Source organism: Pseudophryne corroboree, chromosome 4 (genome assembly GCF_028390025.1).
Source record: "Pseudophryne corroboree isolate aPseCor3 chromosome 4, aPseCor3.hap2, whole genome shotgun sequence".
Taxonomy (NCBI): Eukaryota; Metazoa; Chordata; class Amphibia; order Anura; family Myobatrachidae; genus Pseudophryne; species Pseudophryne corroboree.
Genome location: NC_086447.1, coordinates 18,072,399 through 18,097,413, shown reverse-complemented (window position 1 = coordinate 18,097,413; position 25,015 = coordinate 18,072,399). Strand labels below are relative to the sequence as shown.

The 25,015-nt window shown below is 36.9% G+C and overlaps 20 non-coding genes across 20 annotated transcripts; 6 read left to right on the top strand and 14 right to left on the bottom strand.

The window, feature by feature from the left end:
- Positions 1–509: 509 nt before the first annotated feature.
- TRNAN-GUU (transfer RNA asparagine (anticodon GUU)) lies at positions 510–583 on the bottom strand. Its single transcript has one exon. It is a non-coding gene; the product is annotated as a tRNA-Asn (tRNA).
- A 1,060-nt stretch (positions 584–1,643) lies between these two features.
- Positions 1,644–1,717, bottom strand: TRNAN-GUU (transfer RNA asparagine (anticodon GUU)). Its single transcript has one exon. It is a non-coding gene; the product is annotated as a tRNA-Asn (tRNA).
- Positions 1,718–1,903: 186 nt separating this feature from the next.
- On the top strand, positions 1,904–1,975 carry TRNAM-CAU (transfer RNA methionine (anticodon CAU)). The gene has a single exon. It is a non-coding gene; the product is annotated as a tRNA-Met (tRNA).
- A 1,985-nt stretch (positions 1,976–3,960) lies between these two features.
- Positions 3,961–4,034, bottom strand: TRNAN-GUU (transfer RNA asparagine (anticodon GUU)). Its single transcript has one exon. It is a non-coding gene; the product is annotated as a tRNA-Asn (tRNA).
- Positions 4,035–5,126: 1,092 nt separating this feature from the next.
- Positions 5,127–5,200, bottom strand: TRNAN-GUU (transfer RNA asparagine (anticodon GUU)). Its single transcript has one exon. It is a non-coding gene; the product is annotated as a tRNA-Asn (tRNA).
- A 1,092-nt stretch (positions 5,201–6,292) lies between these two features.
- On the bottom strand, positions 6,293–6,366 carry TRNAN-GUU (transfer RNA asparagine (anticodon GUU)). Its single transcript has one exon. It is a non-coding gene; the product is annotated as a tRNA-Asn (tRNA).
- Positions 6,367–7,426: 1,060 nt separating this feature from the next.
- TRNAN-GUU (transfer RNA asparagine (anticodon GUU)) lies at positions 7,427–7,500 on the bottom strand. Its single transcript has one exon. It is a non-coding gene; the product is annotated as a tRNA-Asn (tRNA).
- A 186-nt stretch (positions 7,501–7,686) lies between these two features.
- TRNAM-CAU (transfer RNA methionine (anticodon CAU)) lies at positions 7,687–7,758 on the top strand. The gene has a single exon. It is a non-coding gene; the product is annotated as a tRNA-Met (tRNA).
- A 1,984-nt stretch (positions 7,759–9,742) lies between these two features.
- Positions 9,743–9,816, bottom strand: TRNAN-GUU (transfer RNA asparagine (anticodon GUU)). The gene has a single exon. It is a non-coding gene; the product is annotated as a tRNA-Asn (tRNA).
- Positions 9,817–10,002: 186 nt separating this feature from the next.
- Positions 10,003–10,074, top strand: TRNAM-CAU (transfer RNA methionine (anticodon CAU)). Its single transcript has one exon. It is a non-coding gene; the product is annotated as a tRNA-Met (tRNA).
- Positions 10,075–10,875: 801 nt separating this feature from the next.
- Positions 10,876–10,949, bottom strand: TRNAN-GUU (transfer RNA asparagine (anticodon GUU)). Its single transcript has one exon. It is a non-coding gene; the product is annotated as a tRNA-Asn (tRNA).
- A 186-nt stretch (positions 10,950–11,135) lies between these two features.
- On the top strand, positions 11,136–11,207 carry TRNAM-CAU (transfer RNA methionine (anticodon CAU)). Its single transcript has one exon. It is a non-coding gene; the product is annotated as a tRNA-Met (tRNA).
- Positions 11,208–12,025: 818 nt separating this feature from the next.
- TRNAN-GUU (transfer RNA asparagine (anticodon GUU)) lies at positions 12,026–12,099 on the bottom strand. The gene has a single exon. It is a non-coding gene; the product is annotated as a tRNA-Asn (tRNA).
- A 1,058-nt stretch (positions 12,100–13,157) lies between these two features.
- Positions 13,158–13,231, bottom strand: TRNAN-GUU (transfer RNA asparagine (anticodon GUU)). The gene has a single exon. It is a non-coding gene; the product is annotated as a tRNA-Asn (tRNA).
- Positions 13,232–14,307: 1,076 nt separating this feature from the next.
- On the bottom strand, positions 14,308–14,381 carry TRNAN-GUU (transfer RNA asparagine (anticodon GUU)). Its single transcript has one exon. It is a non-coding gene; the product is annotated as a tRNA-Asn (tRNA).
- A 186-nt stretch (positions 14,382–14,567) lies between these two features.
- On the top strand, positions 14,568–14,639 carry TRNAM-CAU (transfer RNA methionine (anticodon CAU)). Its single transcript has one exon. It is a non-coding gene; the product is annotated as a tRNA-Met (tRNA).
- An 801-nt stretch (positions 14,640–15,440) lies between these two features.
- Positions 15,441–15,514, bottom strand: TRNAN-GUU (transfer RNA asparagine (anticodon GUU)). The gene has a single exon. It is a non-coding gene; the product is annotated as a tRNA-Asn (tRNA).
- A 186-nt stretch (positions 15,515–15,700) lies between these two features.
- TRNAM-CAU (transfer RNA methionine (anticodon CAU)) lies at positions 15,701–15,772 on the top strand. Its single transcript has one exon. It is a non-coding gene; the product is annotated as a tRNA-Met (tRNA).
- A 4,320-nt stretch (positions 15,773–20,092) lies between these two features.
- On the bottom strand, positions 20,093–20,166 carry TRNAN-GUU (transfer RNA asparagine (anticodon GUU)). The gene has a single exon. It is a non-coding gene; the product is annotated as a tRNA-Asn (tRNA).
- A 4,595-nt stretch (positions 20,167–24,761) lies between these two features.
- On the bottom strand, positions 24,762–24,835 carry TRNAN-GUU (transfer RNA asparagine (anticodon GUU)). The gene has a single exon. It is a non-coding gene; the product is annotated as a tRNA-Asn (tRNA).
- Positions 24,836–25,015: the final 180 nt, after the last annotated feature.

The window sequence follows — 25,015 nt, the reverse complement described above, 5'->3', positions numbered from 1 at the left end:
TCTTAACTTCTTACCTGTGTGCTGATTAGATATCACCTGGTTTTCACATTAAACAGATTCCCACTTGAGAAAGCAGCAAGGATGCAGTGAGGTTTATGTTTCCTGGTGTCAACCTGTATTATTTCAGTGGACATTGTAATGAGGATGCATCTTGCTGCCTTTCCAATGAAGCAAGTTTTAATCAGTAATAGGTGAAAAACCATTCCTACAAAGGTGTTAATCAGAGACTTGGCTTTGTGGACACTTTTCAGAGAGCAAATGTGTTAGCATAAAAATAAAGCCATAAAATGGAGAGCTGATTAATCACTCAATTGGATTTCTCTGCCTGCATAATTTTTTTTCTCTGCAACCCCATGCTAAATTGTGCTTCCTGTTTTTTATAAAATGACTTAATCAAATCTGACTCTGATTGCATCAGAGAAGGCCAGGTACCCTACACTATAAGAGGTGGTTTGAAATTTTGACTTGTCTACTTAAAGATCACCAAAATTTGATCACAAGGTCAATTACGTCCCCGGGTGGGATTGAACCACCAACCTTTCGGTTAACAGCCGAATGCGCTAACCGATTGCGCCACAGAGACAGCTTGCAAAAGCATGTATTGACAAAGGCTAAAAAGCATTCATCTAGAAAGTTTCCTAGAAAAAGGTTAAAAAGGCAATAATCTGGAGAGTTTTGCAAGATTTTTCTTCCATTGACCAACGAAGAAACACATTGGTACTTTCACATGATGAGTGAGTACTTCAGGATCTCTGGCACTTACATGAGCAGCAGAGTGGCGCAGCGGAAGCGTGCTGGGCCCATAACCCTGAGGTCGGTGGATCGAAACCATCCTCTGCTATGTGCACTTATTTTTTTGTTAATTAAATTCTTCCAAACTGGAATTGATATTTTGACTCTTTTATTTTTACTTAAAGTACAATAACTTTTAACATTTTAATTTGTTTTAATAGTATATTGACAGCATTGTTTTCTTTCAGAAATCCACTTAATTTTCTTTACCCTATTACTGAAATGGTAATTGACAAAAACAAGCTACATTGTCACCAGAAGAGCAATGCAAAATGTACAATTGATATTTCAAAATCATCTTTCCATCTTGAATTTCAATGATGCATTGGGGCAACGATTTTGTGAGAAACATCTTCACCCTTAAAGAAAGATTTTCTTAACTTCTTACCTGTGTGCTGATTAGATATCACCTGGTTTTCACATTAAACAGATTCCCACTTGAGAAAGCAGCAAGGATGCAGTGAGGTTTATGTTTCCTGGTGTCAACCTGTATTATTTCAGTGGACATTGTAATGAGGATGCATCTTGCTGCCTTTCCAATGAAGCAAGTTTTAATCAGTAATAGGTGAAAAACCATTCCTACAAAGGTGTTAATCAGAGACTTGGCTTTGTGGACACTTTTCAGAGAGCAAATGTGTTAGCATAAAAATAAAGCCATAAAATGGAGAGCTGATTAATCACTCAATTGGATTTCTCTGCCTGCATATTTTTTTTTCTCTGCAACCCCAATGCTAAATTGTGCTTCCTGTTTTTTATAAAATGACTTAATCAAATCTGACTCTGATTGCATCAGAGAAGGCCAGGTACCTTACACCATAAAAGGTGGTTTGAAATTTTGACTTAGTCAATTACGTCCCCGGGTGGGATTGAACCACCAACCTTTCGGTTAACAGCCGAATGCGCTAACCGATTGCGCCACAGAGACAACTTGCAAAAGCATGTACTGACAAAGGCTAAAAACCATTCATCTAGAAAGTTTCCTAGAAAAAGGTTAAAAAGGCAATAATCTGGAGAGTTTTGCAAGATTTTTCTTCCATTGACCAACGAAGAAACACATTGGTACTTTCACATGATGAGTGAGTTCTTCAGGATCTCTGACACTTACATGAGCAGCAGAGTGGCGCAGTGGAAGCGTGCTGGGCCCATAACCCAGAGGTCGGTGGATCGAAACCATCCTTTGCTATGTTAATTAAATTCTTCCAAAACTGGAATTGATATTTTGACTCTTTTATTTTTACTTAAAGTACAATAACTTTTAACATTTTAATTTGTTTTAATAGTATATTGACAGCATTGTTTTCTTTCAGAAATCCACTTAATTTTCTTTACCCTATTACTGAAATGGTAATTGACAAAAACAAGCTACATTGTCACCAGAAGAGCAATGCAAAATGTACAATTGATATTTCAAAATCATCTTTCCATCTTGAATTTCAATGATGCATTGGGGCAACGATTTTGTGAGAAACATCTTCACCCTTAAAGAAAGATTTTCTTAACTTTTACCTGTGTGCTGATTAGATATCACCTGGTTTTCACATTAAACAGATTCCCACTTGAGAAAGCAGCAAGGATGCAGTGAGGTTTATGTTTCCTGGTGTCAACCTGTATTATTTCAGTGGACATTGTAATGAGGATGCATCTTGCTGCCTTTCCAATGAAGCAAGTTTTAATCAGTAATAGGTGAAAAACCATTCCTACAAAGGTGTTAATCAGAGACTTGGCTTTGTGGACACTTTTCAGAGAGCAAATGTGTTAGCATAAAAATAAAGCCATAAAATGGAGAGCTGACTAATCACTCAATTGGATTTCTCTGCCTGCATAATTTTTTTTCTCTGCAACCCCATGCTAAATTGTGCTTCCTGTTTTTTATAAAATGACTTAATCAAATCTGACTCTGATTGCATCAGAGAAGGCCAGGTACCCTACACTATAAGAGGTGGTTTGAAATTTTGACTTGTCTACTTAAAGATCAGCAAAATTTGATCACAAGGTCAATTACGTCCCAGGGTGGTATTGAACCACCAGCCTTTCGGTTAACAGCCGCATGCGCTAACCGATTGCACCACAGAGACAACTTGCAAAAGCATGTACTAACAAAGGCTAAAAAGCATTCATCTAGAAAGTTTCCTAGAAAAAGGTTAAAAAGGCAATAATCTGGAGAGTTTTGCAAGATTTTTCTTCCATTGACCAACGAAGAAACACATTGGTACTTTCACATGATGAGTGAGTACTTCAGGATCTCTGACACTTACACGAGCAGCAGAGTGGTGCAGCGGAAGCGTGCTGGGCCCATAACCCAGAGGTCGGTGGATCGAAACCATCCTGTGCTATGTGCACTTATTATTTTGTTAATTAAATTCTTCCAAAACTGGAATTGATATTTTGACTCTTTTATTTTTACTTAAAGTACAATAACTTTTAACATTTTAATTTGTTTTAATAGTATATTGACAGCATTGTTTTCTTTCAGAAATCCACTTAATTTTCTTTACCCTATTACTGAAATGGTAATTGACAAAAACAAGCTACATTGTCACCAGAAGAGCAATGCAAAATGTACAATTGATATTTCAAAATCATCTTTCCATCTTGAATTTCAATGATGCATTGGGGCAACGATTTTGTGAGAAACATCTTCACCCTTAAAGAAAGATTTTCTTAACTTCTTACCTGTGTGCTGATTAGATATCACCTGGTTTTCACATTAAACAGATTCCCACTTGAGAAAGCAGCAAGGATGCAGTGAGGTTTATGTTTCCTGGTGTCAACCTGTATTATTTCAGTGGACATTGTAATGAGGATGCATCTTGCTGCCTTTCCAATGAAGCAAGTTTTAATCAGTAATAGGTGAAAAACCATTCCTACAAAGGTGTTAATCAGAGACTTGGCTTTGTGGACACTTTTCAGAGAGCAAATGTGTTAGCATAAAAATAAAGCCATAAAATGGAGAGCTGATTAATCACTCAATTGGATTTCTCTGCCTGCATAATTTTTTTTCTCTGCAACCCCATGCTAAATTGTGCTTCCTGTTTTTTATAAAATGACTTAATCAAATCTGACTCTGATTGCATCAGAGAAGGCCAGGTACCCTACACTATAAGAGGTGGTTTGAAATTTTGACTTGTCTACTTAAAGATCACCAAAATTTGATCACAAGGTCAATTACGTCCCCGGGTGGGATTGAACCACCAACCTTTCGGTTAACAGCCGAATGCGCTAACCGATTGCGCCACAGAGACAGCTTGCAAAAGCATGTATTGACAAAGGCTAAAAAGCATTCATCTAGAAAGTTTCCTAGAAAAAGGTTGAAAAGGCAATAATCTGGAGAGTTTTGCAAGATTTTTCTTCCATTGACCAACGAAGAAACACATTGGTACTTTCACATGATGAGTGAGTACTTCAGGATCTCTGGCACTTACATGAGCAGCAGAGTGGCGCAGCGGAAGCGTGCTGGGCCCATAACCCTGAGGTCGGTGGATCGAAACCATCCTCTGCTATGTGCACTTATTTTTTTGTTAATTAAATTCTTCCAAACTGGAATTGATATTTTGACTCTTTTATTTTTACTTAAAGTACAATAACTTTTAACATTTTAATTTGTTTTAATAGTATATTGACAGCATTGTTTTCTTTCAGAAATCCACTTAATTTTCTTTACCCTATTACTGAAATGGTAATTGACAAAAACAAGCTACATTGTCACCAGAAGAGCAATGCAAAATGTACAATTGATATTTCAAAATCATCTTTCCATCTTGAATTTCAATGATGCATTGGGGCAACGATTTTGTGAGAAACATCTTCACCCTTAAAGAAAGATTTTCTTAACTTCTTACCTGTGTGCTGATTAGATATCACCTGGTTTTCACATTAAACAGATTCCCACTTGAGAAAGCAGCAAGGATGCAGTGAGGTTTATGTTTCCTGGTGTCAACCTGTATTATTTCAGTGGACATTGTAATGAGGATGCATCTTGCTGCCTTTCCAATGAAGCAAGTTTTAATCAGTAATAGGTGAAAAACCATTCCTACAAAGGTGTTAATCAGAGACTTGGCTTTGTGGACACTTTTCAGAGAGCAAATGTGTTAGCATAAAAATAAAGCCATAAAATGGAGAGCTGATTAATCACTCAATTGGATTTCTCTGCCTGCATAATTTTTTTTCTCTGCAACCCCATGCTAAATTGTGCTTCCTGTTTTTTATAAAATGACTTAATCAAATCTGACTCTGATTGCATCAGAGAAGGCCAGGTACCCTACACTATAAGAGGTGGTTTGAAATTTTGACTTGTCTACTTAAAGATCACCAAAATTTGATCACAAGGTCAATTACGTCCCCGGGTGGGATTGAACCACCAACCTTTCGGTTAACAGCCGAATGCGCTAACCGATTGCGCCACAGAGACAGCTTGCAAAAGCATGTATTGACAAAGGCTAAAAAGCATTCATCTAGAAAGTTTCCTAGAAAAAGGTTAAAAAGGCAATAATCTGGAGAGTTTTGCAAGATTTTTCTTCCATTGACCAACGAAGAAACACATTGGTACTTTCACATGATGAGTGAGTACTTCAGGATCTCTGGCACTTACATGAGCAGCAGAGTGGCGCAGCGGAAGCGTGCTGGGCCCATAACCCTGAGGTCGGTGGATCGAAACCATCCTCTGCTATGTGCACTTATTTTTTTGTTAATTAAATTCTTCCAAACTGGAATTGATATTTTGACTCTTTTATTTTTACTTAAAGTACAATAACTTTTAACATTTTAATTTGTTTTAATAGTATATTGACAGCATTGTTTTCTTTCAGAAATCCACTTAATTTTCTTTACCCTATTACTGAAATGGTAATTGACAAAAACAAGCTACATTGTCACCAGAAGAGCAATGCAAAATGTACAATTGATATTTCAAAATCATCTTTCCATCTTGAATTTCAATGATGCATTGGGGCAACGATTTTGTGAGAAACATCTTCACCCTTAAAGAAAGATTTTCTTAACTTCTTACCTGTGTGCTGATTAGATATCACCTGGTTTTCACATTAAACAGATTCCCACTTGAGAAAGCAGCAAGGATGCAGTGAGGTTTATGTTTCCTGGTGTCAACCTGTATTATTTCAGTGGACATTGTAATGAGGATGCATCTTGCTGCCTTTCCAATGAAGCAAGTTTTAATCAGTAATAGGTGAAAAACCATTCCTACAAAGGAGTTAATCAGAGACTTGGCTTTGTGGACACTTTTCAGAGAGCAAATGTGTTAGCATAAAAATAAAGCCATAAAATGGAGAGCTGATTAATCACTCAATTGGATTTCTCTGCCTGCATAATTTTTTTTCTCTGCAACCCCATGCTAAATTGTGCTTCCTGTTTTTTATAAAATGACTTAATCAAATCTGACTCTGATTGCATCAGAGAAGGCCAGGTACCCTACACTATAAGAGGTGGTTTGAAATTTTGACTTGTCTACTTAAAGATCACCAAAATTTGATCACAAGGTCAATTACGTCCCCGGGTGGGATTGAACCACCAACCTTTCGGTTAACAGCCGAATGCGCTAACCGATTGCGCCACAGAGACAGCTTGCAAAAGCATGTATTGACAAAGGCTAAAAAGCATTCATCTAGAAAGTTTCCTAGAAAAAGGTTAAAAAGGCAATAATCTGGAGAGTTTTGCAAGATTTTTCTTCCATTGACCAACGAAGAAACACATTGGTACTTTCACATGATGAGTGAGTACTTCAGGATCTCTGGCACTTACATGAGCAGCAGAGTGGCGCAGCGGAAGCGTGCTGGGCCCATAACCCTGAGGTCGGTGGATCGAAACCATCCTCTGCTATGTGCACTTATTTTTTTGTTAATTAAATTCTTCCAAACTGGAATTGATATTTTGACTCTTTTATTTTTACTTAAAGTACAATAACTTTTAACATTTTAATTTGTTTTAATAGTATATTGACAGCATTGTTTTCTTTCAGAAATCCACTTAATTTTCTTTACCCTATTACTGAAATGGTAATTGACAAAAACAAGCTACATTGTCACCAGAAGAGCAATGCAAAATGTACAATTGATATTTCAAAATCATCTTTCCATCTTGAATTTCAATGATGCATTGGGGCAACGATTTTGTGAGAAACATCTTCACCCTTAAAGAAAGATTTTCTTAACTTTTACCTGTGTGCTGATTAGATATCACCTGGTTTTCACATTAAACAGATTCCCACTTGAGAAAGCAGCAAGGATGCAGTGAGGTTTATGTTTCCTGGTGTCAACCTGTATTATTTCAGTGGACATTGTAATGAGGATGCATCTTGCTGCCTTTCCAATGAAGCAAGTTTTAATCAGTAATAGGCGAAAAACCATTCCTACAAAGGTGTTAATCAGAGACTTGGCTTTGTGGACACTTTTCAGAGAGCAAATGTGTTAGCATAAAAATAAAGCCATAAAATGGAGAGCTGATTAATCACTCAATATGGATTTCTCTGCCTGCATATTTTTTTTTCTCTGCAACCCCAATGCTAAATTGTGCTTCCTGTTTTTTATAAAATGACTTAATCAAATCTGACTCTGATTGCATCAGAGAAGGCCAGGTACCTTACACCATAAAAGGTGGTTTGAAATTTTGACTTAGTCAATTACGTCCCCGGGTGGGATTGAACCACCAACCTTTCGGTTAACAGCCGAATGCGCTAACCGATTGCGCCACAGAGACAGCTTGCGAAAGCATGTACTGACAAAGGCTAAAAAGCATTCATCTAGAAAGTTTCCTAGAAAAAGGTTAAAAAGGCAATAATCTGGAGAGTTTTGCAAGATTTTTCTTCCATTGACCAACGAAGAAACACATTGGTACTTTCACATGATGAGTGAGTTCTTCAGGATCTCTGACACTTACATGAGCAGCAGAGTGGCGCAGTGGAAGCGTGCTGGGCCCATAACCCAGAGGTCGGTGGATCGAAACCATCCTTTGCTATGTTAATTAAATTCTTCCAAAACTGGAATTGATATTTTGACTCTTTTATTTTTACTTAAAGTACAATAACTTTTAACATTTTAATTTGTTTTAATAGTATATTGACAGCATTGTTTTCTTTCAGAAATCCACTTAATTTTCTTTACCCTATTACTGAAATGGTAATTGACAAAAACAAGCTACATTGTCACCAGAAGAGCAATGCAAAATGTACAATTGATATTTCAAAATCATCTTTCCATCTTGAATTTCAATGATGCATTGGGGCAACGATTTTGTGAGAAACATCTTCACCCTTAAAGAAAGATTTTCTTAACTTTTACCTGTGTGCTGATTAGATATCACCTGGTTTTCACATTAAACAGATTCCCACTTGAGAAAGCAGCAAGGATGCAGTGAGGTTTATGTTTCCTGGTGTCAACCTGTATTATTTCAGTGGACATTGTAATGAGGATGCATCTTGCTGCCTTTCCAATGAAGCAAGTTTTAATCAGTAATAGGTGAAAAACCATTCCTACAAAGGTGTTAATCAGAGACTTGGCTTTGTGGACACTTTTCAGAGAGCAAATGTGTTAGCATAAAAATAAAGCCATAAAATGGAGAGCTGACTAATCACTCAATTGGATTTCTCTGCCTGCATAATTTTTTTTCTCTGCAACCCCATGCTAAATTGTGCTTCCTGTTTTTTATAAAATGACTTAATCAAATCTGACTCTGATTGCATCAGAGAAGGCCAGGTACCCTACACTATAAGAGGTGGTTTGAAATTTTGACTTGTCTACTTAAAGATCAGCAAAATTTGATCACAAGGTCAATTATGTCACTGGGTGGTATTGAACCACCAGCCTTTCGGTTAACAGCCGAATGTGCTAACCGATTGCGCCACAGAGACAGCTTGCAAAAGCATGTACTGACAAAGGCTAAAAAGCATTCATCTAGAAAGTTTCCTAGAAAAAGGTTAAAAAGGCAATAATCTGGAGAGTTTTGCAAGATTTTTCTTCCATTGACCAACGAAGAAACACATTGGTACTTTCACATGATGAGTGAGTACTTCAGGATCTCTGGCACTTACATGAGCAGCAGAGTGGCGCAGCGGAAGCGTGCTGGGCCCATAACCCAGAGGTCGGTGGATCGAAACCATTCTCTGTTATGTGCACTTATTTTTTTGTTAATTAAATTCTTCCAAACTGGAATTGATATTTTGACTCTTTTATTTTTACTTAAAGTACAATAACTTTTAACATTTTAATTTGTTTTAATAGTATATTGACAGCATTGTTTTCTTTCAGAAATCCACTTAATTTTCTTTACCCTATTACTGAAATGGTAATTGACAAAAACAAGCTACATTGTCACCAGAAGAGCAATGCAAAATGTACAATTGATATTTCAAAATCATCTTTCCATCTTGAATTTCAATGATGCATTGGGGCAACGATTTTGTGAGAAACATCTTCACCCTTAAAGAAAGATTTTCTTAACTTCTTACCTGTGTGCTGATTAGATATCACCTGGTTTTCACATTAAACAGATTCCCACTTGAGAAAGCAGCAAGGATGCAGTGAGGTTTATGTTTCCTGGTGTCAACCTGTATTATTTCAGTGGACATTGTAATGAGGATGCATCTTGCTGCCTTTCCAATGAAGCAAGTTTTAATCAGTAATAGGTGAAAAACCATTCCTACAAAGGTGTTAATCAGAGACTTGGCTTTGTGGACACTTTTCAGAGAGCAAATGTGTTAGCATAAAAATAAAGCCATAAAATGGAGAGCTGATTAATCACTCAATTGGATTTCTCTGCCTGCATAATTTTTTTTCTCTGCAACCCCATGCTAAATTGTGCTTCCTGTTTTTTATAAAATGACTTAATCAAATCTGACTCTGATTGCATCAGAGAAGGCCAGGTACCCTACACTATAAGAGGTGGTTTGAAATTTTGACTTGTCTACTTAAAGATCACCAAAATTTCATCACAAGGTCAATTACGTCCCCGGGTGGGATTGAACCACCAACCTTTCGGTTAACAGCCGAATGCGCTAACCGATTGCGCCACAGAGACAGCTTGCAAAAGCATGTATTGACAAAGGCTAAAAAGCATTCATCTAGAAAGTTTCCTAGAAAAAGGTTAAAAAGGCAATAATCTGGAGAGTTTTGCAAGATTTTTCTTCCATTGACCAACGAAGAAACACATTGGTACTTTCACATGATGAGTGAGTACTTCAGGATCTCTGGCACTTACATGAGCAGCAGAGTGGCGCAGCGGAAGCGTGCTGGGCCCATAACCCAGAGGTCGGTGGATCGAAACCATCCTCTGCTATGTGCACTTATTTTTTTGTTAATTAAATTCTTCCAAACTGGAATTGATATTTTGACTCTTTTATTTTTACTTAAAGTACAATAACTTTTAACATTTTAATTTGTTTTAATAGTATATTGACAGCATTGTTTTCTTTCAGAAATCCACTTAATTTTCTTTACCCTATTACTGAAATGGTAATTGACAAAAACAAGCTACATTGTCACCAGAAGAGCAATGCAAAATGTACAATTGATATTTCAAAATCATCTTTCCATCTTGAATTTCAATGATGCATTGGGGCAACGATTTTGTGAGAAACATCTTCACCCTTAAAGAAAGATTTTCTTAACTTTTACCTGTGTGCTGATTAGATATCACCTGGTTTTCACATTAAACAGATTCCCACTTGAGAAAGCAGCAAGGATGCAGTGAGGTTTATGTTTCCTGGTGTCAACCTGTATTATTTCAGTGGACATTGTAATGAGGATGCATCTTGCTGCCTTTCCAATGAAGCAAGTTTTAATCAGTAATAGGTGAAAAACCATTCCTACAAAGGTGTTAATCAGAGACTTGGCTTTGTGGACACTTTTCAGAGAGCAAATGTGTTAGCATAAAAATAAAGCCATAAAATGGAGAGCTGATTAATCACTCAATTGGATTTCTCTGCCTGCATATTTTTTTTTCTCTGCAACCCCAATGCTAAATTGTGCTTCCTGTTTTTTATAAAATGACTTAATCAAATCTGACTCTGATTGCATCAGAGAAGGCCAGGTACCTTACACCATAAAAGGTGGTTTGAAATTTTGACTTAGTCAATTACGTCCCCGGGTGGGATTGAACCACCAACCTTTCGGTTAACAGCCGAATGCGCTAACCGATTGCGCCACAGAGACAGCTTGCGAAAGCTTGTACTGACAAAGGCTAAAAAGCATTCATCTAGAAAGTTTCCTAGAAAAAGGTTAAAAAGGCAATAATCTGGAGAGTTTTGCAAGATTTTTCTTCCATTGACCAACGAAGAAACACATTGGTACTTTCACATGATGAGTGAGTTCTTCAGGATCTCTGACACTTACATGAGCAGCAGAGTGGCGCAGTGGAAGCGTGCTGGGCCCATAACCCAGAGGTCGGTGGATCGAAACCATCCTTTGCTATGTTAATTAAATTCTTCCAAAACTGGAATTGATATTTTGACTCTTTTATTTTTACTTAAAGTACAATAACTTTTAACATTTTAATTTGTTTTAATAGTATATTGACAGCATTGTTTTCTTTCAGAAATCCACTTAATTTTCTTTACCCTACTACTGAAATGGTAATTGACAAAAACAAGCTACATTGTCACCAGAAGAGCAATGCAAAATGTACAATTGATATTTCAAAATCATCTTTCCATCTTGAATTTCAATGATGCATTGGGGCAACGATTTTGTGAGAAACATCTTCACCCTTAAAGAAAGATTTTCTTAACTTTTACCTGTGTGCTGATTAGATATCACCTGGTTTTCACATTAAACAGATTCCCACTTGAGAAAGCAGCAAGGATGCAGTGAGGTTTATGTTTCCTGGTGTCAACCTGTATTATTTCAGTGGACATTGTAATGAGGATGCATCTTGCTGCCTTTCCAATGAAGCAAGTTTTAATCAGTAATAGGTGAAAAACCATTCCTACAAAGGTGTTAATCAGAGACTTGGCTTTGTGGACACTTTTCAGAGAGCAAATGTGTTAGCATAAAAATAAAGCCATAAAATGGAGAGCTGACTAATCACTCAATTGGATTTCTCTGCCTGCATAATTTTTTTTCTCTGCAACCCCATGCTAAATTGTGCTTCCTGTTTTTTATAAAATGACTTAATCAAATCTGACTCTGATTGCATCAGAGAAGGCCAGGTACCCTACACTATAAGAGGTGGTTTGAAATTTTGACTTGTCTACTTAAAGATCAGCAAAATTTGATCACAAGGTCAATTATGTCACTGGGTGGTATTGAACCACCAGCCTTTCGGTTAACAGCCGAATGCGCTAACCGATTGCGCCACAGAGACAGCTTGCAAAAGCATGTACTGACAAAGGCTAAAAAGCATTCATCTAGAAAGTTTCCTAGAAAAAGGTTAAAAAGGCAATAATCTGGAGAGTTTTGCAAGATTTTTCTTCCATTGACCAACGAAGAAACACATTGGTACTTTCACATGATGAGTGAGTACTTCAGGATCTCTGGCACTTACATGAGCAGCAGAGTGGCGCAGCGGAAGCGTGCTGGGCCCATAACCCTGAGGTCGGTGGATCGAAACCATCCTCTGCTATGTGCACTTATTTTTTTGTTAATTAAATTCTTCCAAACTGGAATTGATATTTTGACTCTTTTATTTTTACTTAAAGTACAATAACTTTTAACATTTTAATTTGTTTTAATAGTATATTGACAGCATTGTTTTCTTTCAGAAATCCACTTAATTTTCTTTACCCTATTACTGAAATGGTAATTGACAAAAACAAGCTACATTGTCACCAGAAGAGCAATGCAAAATGTACAATTGATATTTCAAAATCATCTTTCCATCTTGAATTTCAATGATGCATTGGGGCAACGATTTTGTGAGAAACATCTTCACCCTTAAAGAAAGATTTTCTTAACTTTTACCTGTGTGCTGATTAGATATCACCTGGTTTTCACATTAAACAGATTCCCACTTGAGAAAGCAGCAAGGATGCAGTGAGGTTTATGTTTCCTGGTGTCAACCTGTATTATTTCAGTGGACATTGTAATGAGGATGCATCTTGCTGCCTTTCCAATGAAGCAAGTTTTAATCAGTAATAGGTGAAAAACCATTCCTACAAAGGTGTTAATCAGAGACTTGGCTTTGTGGACACTTTTCAGAGAGCAAATGTGTTAGCATAAAAATAAAGCCATAAAATGGAGAGCTGATTAATCACTCAATTGGATTTCTCTGCCTGCATTTTTTTTTTCTTTGCAACCCCAATGCTAAATTGTGCTTCCTGTTTTTTATAAAATGACTTAATCAAATCTGACTCTGATTGCATCAGAGAAGGCCAGGTACCTTACACCATAAAAGGTGGTTTGAAATTTTGACTTAGTCAATTACGTCCCCGGGTGGGATTGAACCACCAACCTTTCGGTTAACAGCCGAATGCGCTAACCGATTGCGCCACAGAGACAGCTTGCGAAAGCATGTACTGACAAAGGCTAAAAAGCATTCATCTAGAAAGTTTCCTAGAAAAAGGTTAAAAAGGCAATAATCTGGAGAGTTTTGCAAGATTTTTCTTCCATTGACCAACGAAGAAACACATTGGTACTTTCACATGATGAGTGAGTTCTTCAGGATCTCTGACACTTACATGAGCAGCAGAGTGGCGCAGTGGAAGCGTGCTGGGCCCATAACCCAGAGGTCGGTGGATTGAAACCATCCTTTGCTATGTTAATTAAATTCTTCCAAAACTGGAATTGATATTTTGACTCTTTTATTTTTACTTAAAGTACAATAACTTTTAACATTTTAATTTGTTTTAATAGTATATTGACAGCATTGTTTTCTTTCAGAAATCCACTTAATTTTCTTTACCCTATTACTGAAATGGTAATTGACAAAAACAAGCTACATTGTCACCAGAAGAGCAATGCAAAATGTACAATTGATATTTCAAAATCATCTTTCCATCTTGAATTTCAATGATGCATTGGGGCAACGATTTTGTGAGAAACATCTTCACCCTTAAAGAAAGATTTTCTTAACTTTTACCTGTGTGCTGATTAGATATCACCTGGTTTTCACATTAAACAGATTCCCACTTGAGAAAGCAGCAAGGATGCAGTGAGGTTTATGTTTCCTGGTGTCAACCTGTATTATTTCAGTGGACATTGTAATGAGGATGCATCTTGCTGCCTTTCCAATGAAGCAAGTTTTAATCAGTAATAGGTGAAAAACCATTCCTACAAAGGTGTTAATCAGAGACTTGGCTTTGTGGACACTTTTCAGAGAGCAAATGTGTTAGCATAAAAATAAAGCCATAAAATGGAGAGCTGACTAATCACTCAATTGGATTTCTCTGCCTGCATAATTTTTTTTCTCTGCAACCCCATGCTAAATTGTGCTTCCTGTTTTTTATAAAATGACTTAATCAAATCTGACTCTGATTGCATCAGAGAAGGCCAGGTACCCTACACTATAAGAGGTGGTTTGAAATTTTGACTTGTCTACTTAAAGATCAGCAAAATTTGATCACAAGGTCAATTATGTCACTGGGTGGTATTGAACCACCAGCCTTTCGGTTAACAGCCGAATGCGCTAACCGATTGCGCCACAGAGACAGCTTGCAAAAGCATGTACTGACAAAGGCTAAAAAGCATTCATCTAGAAAGTTTCCTAGAAAAAGGTTAAAAAGGCAATAATCTGGAGAGTTTTGCAAGATTTTTCTTCCATTGACCAACGAAGAAACACATTGGTACTTTCACATGATGAGTGAGTACTTCAGGATCTCTGGCACTTACATGAGCAGCAGAGTGGCGCAGCGGAAGCGTGCTGGGCCCATAACCCAGAGGTCGGTGGATCGAAACCATCCTCTGCTATGTGCACTTATTTTTTTGTTAATTAAATTCTTCCAAACTGGAATTGATATTTTGACTCTTTTATTTTTACTTAAAGTACAATAACTTTTAACATTTTAATTTGTTTTAATAGTATATTGACAGCATTGTTTTCTTTCAGAAATCCACTTAATTTTCTTTACCCTATTACTGAAATGGTAATTGACAAAAACAAGCTACATTGTCACCAGAAGAGCAATGCAAAATGTACAATTGATATTTCAAAATCATCTTTCCATCTTGAATTTCAATGATGCATTGGGGCAACGATTTTGTGAGAAACATCTTCACCCTTAAAGAAAGATTTTCTTAACTTTTACCTGTGTGCTGATTAGATATCACCTGGTTTTCACATTAAACAGATTCCCACTTGAGAAAGCAGCAAGGATGCAGTGAGGTTTATGTTTCCTGGTGTCAACCTGTATTATTTCAGTGGACATTGTAATGAGGATGCATCTTGCTGCCTTTCCAATGAAGCAAGTTTTAATCAGTAATAGGTGAAAAACCATTCCTACAAAGGTGTTAATCAGAGACTTGGCTTTGTGGACACTTTTCAGAGAGCAAATGTGTTAGCATAAAAATAAAGCCATAAAATGGAGAGCTGATTAATCACTCAATTGGATTTCTCTGCCTGCATATTTTTTTTTCTCTGCAACCCCAATGCTAAATTGTGCTTCCTGTTTTTTATAAAATGACTTAATCAAATCTGACTCTGATTGCATCAGAGAAGGCCAGGTACCTTACACCATAAAAGGTGGTTTGAAATTTTGACTTAGTCAATTACGTCCCCGGGTGGGATTGAACCACCAACCTTTCGGTTAACAGCCGAATGCGCTAACCGATTGCGCCACAGAGACAGCTTGCGAAAGCATGTACTGACAAAGGCTAAAAAGCATTCATCTAGAAAGTTTCCTAGAAAAAGGTTAAAAAGGCAATAATCTGGAGAGTTTTGCAAGATTTTTCTTCCATTGACCAACGAAGAAACACATTGGTACTTTCACATGATGAGTGAGTTCTTCAGGATCTCTGACACTTACATGAGCAGCAGAGTGGCGCAGTGGAAGCGTGCTGGGCCCATAACCCAGAGGTCGGTGGATCGAAACCATCCTTTGCTATGTTAATTAAGTTCTTCCAAAACTGGAATTGATATTTTGACTCTTTTATTTTTACTTAAAGTACAATAACTTTTAACATTTTAATTTGTTTTAATAGTATATTGACAGCATTGTTTTCTTTCAGAAATCCACTTAATTTTCTTTACCCTATTACTGAAATGGTAATTGACAAAAACAAGCTACATTGTCACCAGAAGAGCAATGCAAAATGTACAATTGATATTTCAAAATCATCTTTCCATCTTGAATTTCAATGATGCATTGGGGCAACGATTTTGTGAGAAACATCTTCACCCTTAAAGAAAGATTTTCTTAACTTCTTACCTGTGTGCTGATTAGATATCACCTGGTTTTCACATTAAACAGATTCCCACTTGAGAAAGCAGCAAGGATGCAGTGAGGTTTATGTTTCCTGGTGTCAACCTGTATTATTTCAGTGGACATTGTAATGAGGATGCATCTTGCTGCCTTTCCAATGAAGCAAGTTTTAATCAGTAATAGGTGAAAAACCATTACTACAAAGGTGTTAATCAGAGACTTGGCTTTGTGGACACTTTTCAGAGAGCAAATGTGTTAGCATAAAAATAAAGCCATAAAATGGAGAGCTGATTAATCACTCAATTGGATTTCTCTGCCTGCATAATTTTTTTTCTCTGCAACCCCATGCTAAATTGTGCTTCCTGTTTTTTATAAAATGACTTAATCAAATCTGACTCTGATTGCATCAGAGAAGGCCTGGTACCCTACACTATAAGAGGTGGTTTGAAATTTTGACTTGTCTACTTAAAGATCAACAAAATTTGATCACAAGGTCAATTACATCCCTGGGTGGTATTGAACCACCAGCCTTTCGGTTAACAGCCAAATGCGCTAACCGATTGCGCCACAGAGACAGCTTGCAAAAGCATGTACTGACAAAGGCTAAAAAGCATTCATCTAGAAAGTTTCCTAGAAAAAGGTTAAAAAGGCAATAATCTGGAGAGTTTTGCAAGATTTTTCTTCCATTGACCAACGAAGAAACACATTGGTACTTTCACATGATGAGTGAGTTCTTCAGGATCTCTGACACTTACATGAGCAGCAGAGTGGCGCAGCGGAAGCGTGCTGGGCCCATAACCCAGAGGTCGGTGAATCGAAACCATCCTTTGCTATGTGCACTTATTTTTTTGTTAATTAAATTCTTCCAAAACTGGAATTGATATTTTGACTCTTTTATTTTTACTTAAAGTACAATAACTTTTAACATTTTAATTTGTTTTAATAGTATATTGACAGCATTGTTTTCTTTCAGAAATCCACTTAATTTTCTTTACCCTATTACTGAAATGGTAATTGACAAAAACAAGCTACATTGTCACCAGAAGAGCAATGCAAAATGTACAATTGATATTTCAAAATCATCTTTCCATCTTGAATTTCAATGATGCATTGGGGCAACGATTTTGTGAGAAACATCTTCACCCTTAAAGAAAGATTTTCTTAACTTCTTACCTGTGTGCTGATTAGATATCACCTGGTTTTCACATTAAACAGATTCCCACGTGAGAAAGAAGCAAGGATGCAGTGAGGTTTATGTTTCCTGGTGTCAACCTGTATTATTTCAGTGGACATTGTAATGAGGATGCATCTTGCTGCCTTTCCAATGAAGCAAGTTTTAATCAGTAATAGGTGAAAAACCATTCCTACAAAGGTGTTAATCAGAGACTTGGCTTTGTGGACACTTTTCAGAGAGCAAATGTGTTAGCATAAAAATAAAGCCATAAAATGGAGAGCTGATTAATCACTCAATTGGATTTCTCTGCCTGCATATTTTTTTTTTCTCTGCAACCCCAATGCTAAATTGTGCTTAATGTTTTTTATAAAATGACTTAATCAAATCTGACTCTGATTGCATCAGAGAAGGCCAGGTACCTTACACCATAAAAGGTGGTTTGAAATTTTGACTTGTCTACTTAAAGATCACCAAAATTTGATCACAAGGTCAATTACTTCCCCGGGTGGGATTGAACCACCAACCTTTCGGTTAACAGCCGAATGCGCTAACCGATTGCGCCACAGAGACAGCTTGCAAAAGCATGTACTGACAAAGGCTAAAAAGCATTCATCTAGAAAGTTTCCTAGAAAAAGGTTAAAAAGGCAATAATCTGGAGAGTTTTGCAAGATTTTTCTTCCATTGACCAACGAAGAAACACATTGGTACTTTCACATGATGAGTGAGTACTTCAGGATCTCTGGCACTTACATGAGCAGCAGAGTGGCGCAGCGGAAGCGTGCTGGGCCCATAACCCAGAGGTCGGTGGATCGAAACTATCCTCTGCTATGTGCACTTATTTTTTTGTTAATTAAATTCTTCCAAACTGGAATTGATATTTTGACTCTTTTATTTTTACTTAAAGTACAATAACTTTTAACATTTTAATTTGTTTTAATAGTATATTGACAGCATTGTTTTCTTTCAGAAATCCACTTAATTTTCTTTACCCTATTACTGAAATGGTAATTGACAAAAACAAGCTACATTGTCACCAGAAGAGCAATGCAAAATGTACAATTGATATTTCAAAATCATCTTTCCATCTTGAATTTCAATGATGCATTGGGGCAACGATTTTGTGAGAAACATCTTCACCCTTAAAGAAAGATTTTCTTAACTTTTACCTGTGTGCTGATTAGATATCACCTGGTTTTCACATTAAACAGATTCCCACTTGAGAAAGCAGCAAGGATGCAGTGAGGTTTATGTTTCCTGGTGTCAACCTGTATTATTTCAGTGGACATTGTAATGAGGATGCATCTTGCTGCCTTTCCAATGAAGCAAGTTTTAATCAGTAATAGGTGAAAAACCATTCCTACAAAGGTGTTAATCAGAGACTTGGCTTTGTGGACACTTTTCAGAGAGCAAATGTGTTAGCATAAAAATAAAGCCATAAAATGGAGAGCTGATTAATCACTCAATTGGATTTCTCTGCCTGCATATTTTTTTTTCTCTGCAACCCCAATGCTAAATTGTGCTTAATGTTTTTTATAAAATGACTTAATCAAATTTGACTCTGATTGCATCAGAGAAGGCCAGGTACCTTACACCATAAAAGGTGGTTTGAAATTTTGACTTGTCTACTTAAAGATCACCAAAATTTGATCACAAGGTCAATTACTTCCCCGGGTGGGATTGAACCACCAACCTTTCGGTTAACAGCCGAATGCGCTAACCGATTGCGCCACAGAGACAGCTTGCAAAAGCATGTACTGACAAAGGCTAAAAAGCATTCATCTAGAAAGTTTCCTAGAAAAAGGTTAAAAAGGCAATAATCTGGAGAGTTTTGCAAGATTTTTCTTCCATTGACCAACGAAGAAACACATTGGTACTTTCACATGATGAGTGAGTACTTCAGGATCTCTGGCACTTACATGAGCAGCAGAGTGGCGCAGCGGAAGCGTGCTGGGCCCATAACCCAGAGGTCGGTGGATCGAAACTATCCTCTGCTATGTGCACTTATTTTTTTGTTAATTAAATTCTTCCAAACTGGAATTGATATTTTGACTCTTTTATTTTTACTTAAAGTACAATAACTTTTAACATTTTAATTTGTTTTAATAGTATATTGACAGCATTGTTTTCTTTCAGAAATCCACTTAATTTTCTTTACCCTATTACTGAAATGGTAATTGACAAAAACAAGCTACATTGTCACCAGAAGAGCAATGCAAAATGTACAATTGATATTTCAAAATCATCTTTCCATCTTGAATTTCAATGATGCATTGGGGCAACGATTTTGTGAGAAACATCTTCACCCTTAAAGAAAGATTTTCTTAACTTTTACCTGTGTGCTGATTAGATATCACCTGGTTTTCACATTAAACAGATTCCCACTTGAGAAAGCAGCAAGGATGCAGTGAGGTTTATGTTTCCTGGTGTCAACCTGTATTATTTCAGTGGACATTGTAATGAGGATGCATCTTGCTGCCTTTCCAATGAAGCAAGTTTTAATCAGTAATAGGTGAAAAACCATTCCTACAAAGGTGTTAATCAGAGACTTGGCTTTGTGGACACTTTTCAGAGAGCAAATGTGTTAGCATAAAAATAAAGCCATAAAATGGAGAGCTGATTAATCACTCAATTGGATTTCTCTGCCTGCATATTTTTTTTTCTCTGCAACCCCAATGCTAAATTGTGCTTCCTGTTTTTTATAAAATGACTTAATCAAATCTGACTCTGATTGCATCAGAGAAGGCCAGGTACCTTACACCATAAAAGGTGGTTTGAAATTTTGACTTGTCTACTTAAAGATCACCAAAATTTGATCACAAGGTCAATTACGTCCCCGGGTGGGATTGAACCACCAACCTTTCGGTTAACAGCCGAATGCGCTAACCGATTGCGCCACAGAGACAGCTTGCAAAAGCATGTACTGACAAAGGCTAAAAAGCATTCATCTAGAAAGTTTCCTAGAAAAAGGTTAAAAAGGCAATAATCTGGAGAGTTTTGCAAGATTTTTCTTCCATTGACCAACGAAGAAACACATTGGTACTTTCACATGATGAGTGAGTTCTTCAGGATCTCTGACACTTACATGAGCAGCAGAGTGGCGCAGCGGAAGCGTGCTGGGCCCATAACCCAGAGGTCGGTGGGTCGAAACCATCCTTTGCTATGTGCACTTATTTTTTTGTTAATTAAATTCTTCCAAAACTGGAATTGATATTTTGACTCTTTTATTTTTACTTAAAGTACAATAACTTTTAACATTTTAATTTGTTTTAATAGTATATTGACAGCATTGTTTTCTTTCAGAAATCCACTTAATTTTCTTTACCCTATTACTGAAATGGTAATTGACAAAAACAAGCTACATTGTCACCAGAAGAGCAATGCAAAATGTACAATTGATATTTCAAAATCATCTTTCCAGCTTGAATTTCAATGATGCATTGGGGCAACGATTTTGTGAGAAACATCTTCACCTTTAAAGAAAGATTTTCTTAACTTCTTACCTGTGTGCTGATTAGATATCACCTGGTTTTCACATTAAACAGATTCCCACTTGAGAAAGCAGCAAGGATGCAGTGAGGTTTATGTTTCCTGGTGTCAACCTGTATTATTTCAGTGGACATTGTAATGAGGATGCATCTTGCTGCCTTTCCAATGAAGCAAGTTTTAATCAGTAATAGGTGAAAAACCATTCCTACAAAGGTGTTAATCAGAGACTTGGCTTTGTGGACACTTTTCAGAGAGCAAATGTGTTAGCATAAAAATAAAGCCATAAAATGGAGAGCTGATTAATCACTCAATTGGATTTCTCTGCCTGCATAATTTTTTTTCTCTGCAACCCCATGCTAAATTGTGCTTCCTGTTTTTTATAAAATGACTTAATCAAATCTGACTCTGATTGCATCAGAGAAGGCCAGGTACCCTACACTATAAGAGGTGGTTTAAAATTTTGACTTGTCTACTTAAAGTTCAGCAAAATTTGATCACAAGGTCAATTACGTCCCTGGGTGGTATTGAACCACCAGCCTTTCGGTTAACAGCCGCATGCGCTAACCGATTGCACCACAGAGACAACTTGCAAAAGCATGTACTAACAAAGGCTAAAAAGCATTCATCTAGAAAGTTTCCTAGAAAAAGGTTAAAAAGGCAATAATCTGGAGAGTTTTGCAAGATTTTTCTTACATTGACCAACGAAGAAACACATTGGTACTTTCACATGATGAGTGAGTACTTCAGGATCTCTGACACTTATATGAGCAGCAGAGTGGTGCAGCAGAAGCGTGCTGGGCCCATAACCCAGAGGTCGGTGGATCGAAACCATCCTCTGCTATGTGCACTTATTTTTTTGTTAATTAAATTCTTCCAAAACTGGAATTGATATTTTGACTCTTTTATTTTTACTTAAAGTACAATAACTTTTAACATTTTAATTTGTTTTAATAGTATATTGACAGCATTGTTTTCTTTCAGAAATCCACTTAATTTTCTTTACCCTATTACTGAAATGGTAATTGACAAAAACAAGCTACATTGTCACCAGAAGAGCAATGCAAAATGTACAATTGATATTTCAAAATCATCTTTCCAGCTTGAATTTCAATGATGCATTGGGGCAACGATTTTGTGAGAAACATCTTCACCCTTAAAGAAAGATTTTCTTAACTTCTTACCTGTGTGCTGAATAGATATCACCTGGTTTTCACATTAAACAGATTCCCACTTGAGAAAGCAGCAAGGATGCAGTGAGGTTTATGTTTCCTGGTGTCAACCTGTATTATTTCAGTGGACATTGTAATGAGGATGCATCTTGCTGCCTTTCCAATGAAGCAAGTTTTAATCAGTAATAGGTGAAAAACCATTCCTACAAAGGTGTTAATCAGAGACTTGGCTTTGTGGACACTTTTCAGAGAGCAAATGTGTTAGCATAAAAATAAAGCCATAAAATGGAGAGCTGATTAATCACTCAATTGGATTTCTCTGCCTGCATAATTTTTTTTCTCTGCAACCCCATGCTAAATTGTGCTTCCTGTTTTTTATAAAATGACTTAATCAAATCTGACTCTGATTGCATCAGAGAAGGCCAGGTACCCTACACTATAAGAGGTGGTTTGAAATTTTGACTTGTCTACTTAAAGATCAGCAAAATTTGATCACAAGGTCAATTACGTCCCAGGGTGGTATTGAACCACCAGCCTTTCGGTTAACAGCCGCATGCGCTAACCGATTGCACCACAGAGACAACTTGCAAAAGCATGTACTAACAAAGGCTAAAAAGCATTCATCTAGAAAGTTTCCTAGAAAAAGGTTAAAAAGGCAATAATCTGGAGAGTTTTGCAAGATTTTTCTTCCATTGACCAACGAAGAAACACATTGGTACTTTCACATGATGAGTGAGTACTTCAGGATCTCTGACACTTACATGAGCAGCAGAGTGGTGCAGCGGAAGCGTGCTGGGCCCATAACCCAGAGGTCGGTGGATCGAAACCATCCTCTGCTATGTGCACTTATTATTTTGTTAATTAAATTTTACCAAAACTGGAATTGATATTTTGACTCTTTTATTTTTACTTAAAGTACAATAACTTTTAACATTTTAATTTGTTTTAATAGTATATTGACAGCATTGTTTTCTTTCAGAAATCCACTTAATTTTCTTTACCCTATTACTGAAATGGTAATTGACAAAAACAAGCTACATTGTCACCAGAAGAGCAATGCAAAATGTACAATTGATATTTCAAAATCATCTTTCCATCTTGAATTTCAATGATGCATTGGGGCAACGATTTTGTGAGAAACATATTCACCCTTAAAGAAAGATTTTCTTAACTTCTTACCTGTGTGCTGATTAGATATCACCTGGTTTTCACATTAAACAGATTCCCACTTGAGAAAGCAGCAAGGATGCAGTGAGGTTTATGTTTCCTGGTGTCAACCTGTATTATTTCAGTGGACATTGTAATGAGGATGCATCTTGCTGCCTTTCCAATGAAGCAAGTTTTAATCAGTAATAGGTGAAAAACCATTCCTACAAAGGTGTTAATCAGAGACTTGGCTTTGTGGACACTTTTCAGAGAGCAAATGTGTTAGCATAAAAATAAATCCATAAAATGGAGAGCTGATTAATCACTCAATTGGATTTCTCTGCCTGCATAATTTTTTTTCTCTGCAACCCCATGCTAAATTGTGCTTCCTGTTTTTTATAAAATGACTTAATCAAATCTGACTCTGATTGCATCAGAGAAGGCCAGGTACCCTACACTATAAGAGGTGGTTTGAAATTTTGACTTGTCTACTTAAAGATCAGCAAAATTTGATCACAAGGTCAATTACGTCCCAGGGTGATTTTGAACCACCAGCCTTTCGGTTAACAGCCGCATGCGCTAACCGATTGCACCACAGAGACAACTTGCAAAAACATGTACTAACAAAGGCTAAAAAGCATTCATCTAGAAAGTTTCCTAGAAAAAGGTTAAAAAGGCAATAATCTGGAGAGTTTTGCAAGATTTTTCTTCCATTGACCAACGAAGAAACACATTGGTACTTTCACATGATGAGTGAGTACTTCAGGATCTCTGACACTTACATGAGCAGCAGAGTGGTGCAGCGGAAGCGTGCTGGGCCCATAACCCAGAGGTCGGTGGATCGAAACCATCCTGTGCTATGTGCACTTATTATTTTGTTAATTAAATTCTTCCAAAACTGGAATTGATATTTTGACTCTTTTATTTTTACTTAAAGTACAATAACTTTTAACATTTTAATTTGTTTTAATAGTATATTGACAGCATTGTTTTCTTTCAGAAATCCACTTAATTTTCTTTACCCTATTACTGAAATGGTAATTGACAAAAACAAGCTACATTGTCACCAGAAGAGCAATGCAAAATGTACAATTGATATTTCAAAATCATCTTTCCATCTTGAATTTCAATGATGCATTGGGGCAACGATTTTGTGAGAAACATCTTCACCCTTAAAGAAAGATTTTCTTAACTTCTTACCTGTGTGCTGATTAGATATCACCTGGTTTTCACATTAAACAGATTCCCACTTGAGAAAGCAGCAAGGATGCAGTGAGGTTTATGTTTCCTGGTGTCAACCTGTATTATTTCAGTGGACATTGTAATGAGGATGCATCTTGCTGCCTTTCCAATGAAGCAAGTTTTAATCAGTAATAGGTGAAAAACCATTCCTACAAAGGTGTTAATCAGAGACTTGGCTTTGTGGACAATTTTCAGAGAGCAAATGTGTTAGCATAAAAATAAAGCCATAAAATGGAGAGCTGATTAATCACTCAATTGGATTTCTCTGCCTGCATAATTTTTTTTCTCTGCAACCCCAATGCTAAATTGTGCTTCCTGTTTTTTATAAAATGACTTAATCAAATCTGACTCTGATTGCATCAGAGAAGGCCAGGTACCCTACACTATAAGAGGTGGTTTGAAATTTTGACTTGTCTACTTAAAGATCACCAAAATTTGATCATAAGGTCAATCACGTCCCCGGGTGGGATTGAACCACCAGCCTTTCGGTTAACAGCCGAATGCGCTAACCGATTGCGCCACAGAGACAACTTGCAAAAGCATGTACTGACAAAGGCTAAAAACCATTCATCTAGAAAGTTTCCTAGAAAAAGGTTAAAAAGGCAATAATCTGGAGAGTTTTGCAAGATTTTTCTTCCATTGACCAACGAAGAAACACATTGGTACTTTCACATGATGAGTGAGTACTTCAGGATCTCTGACACTTAC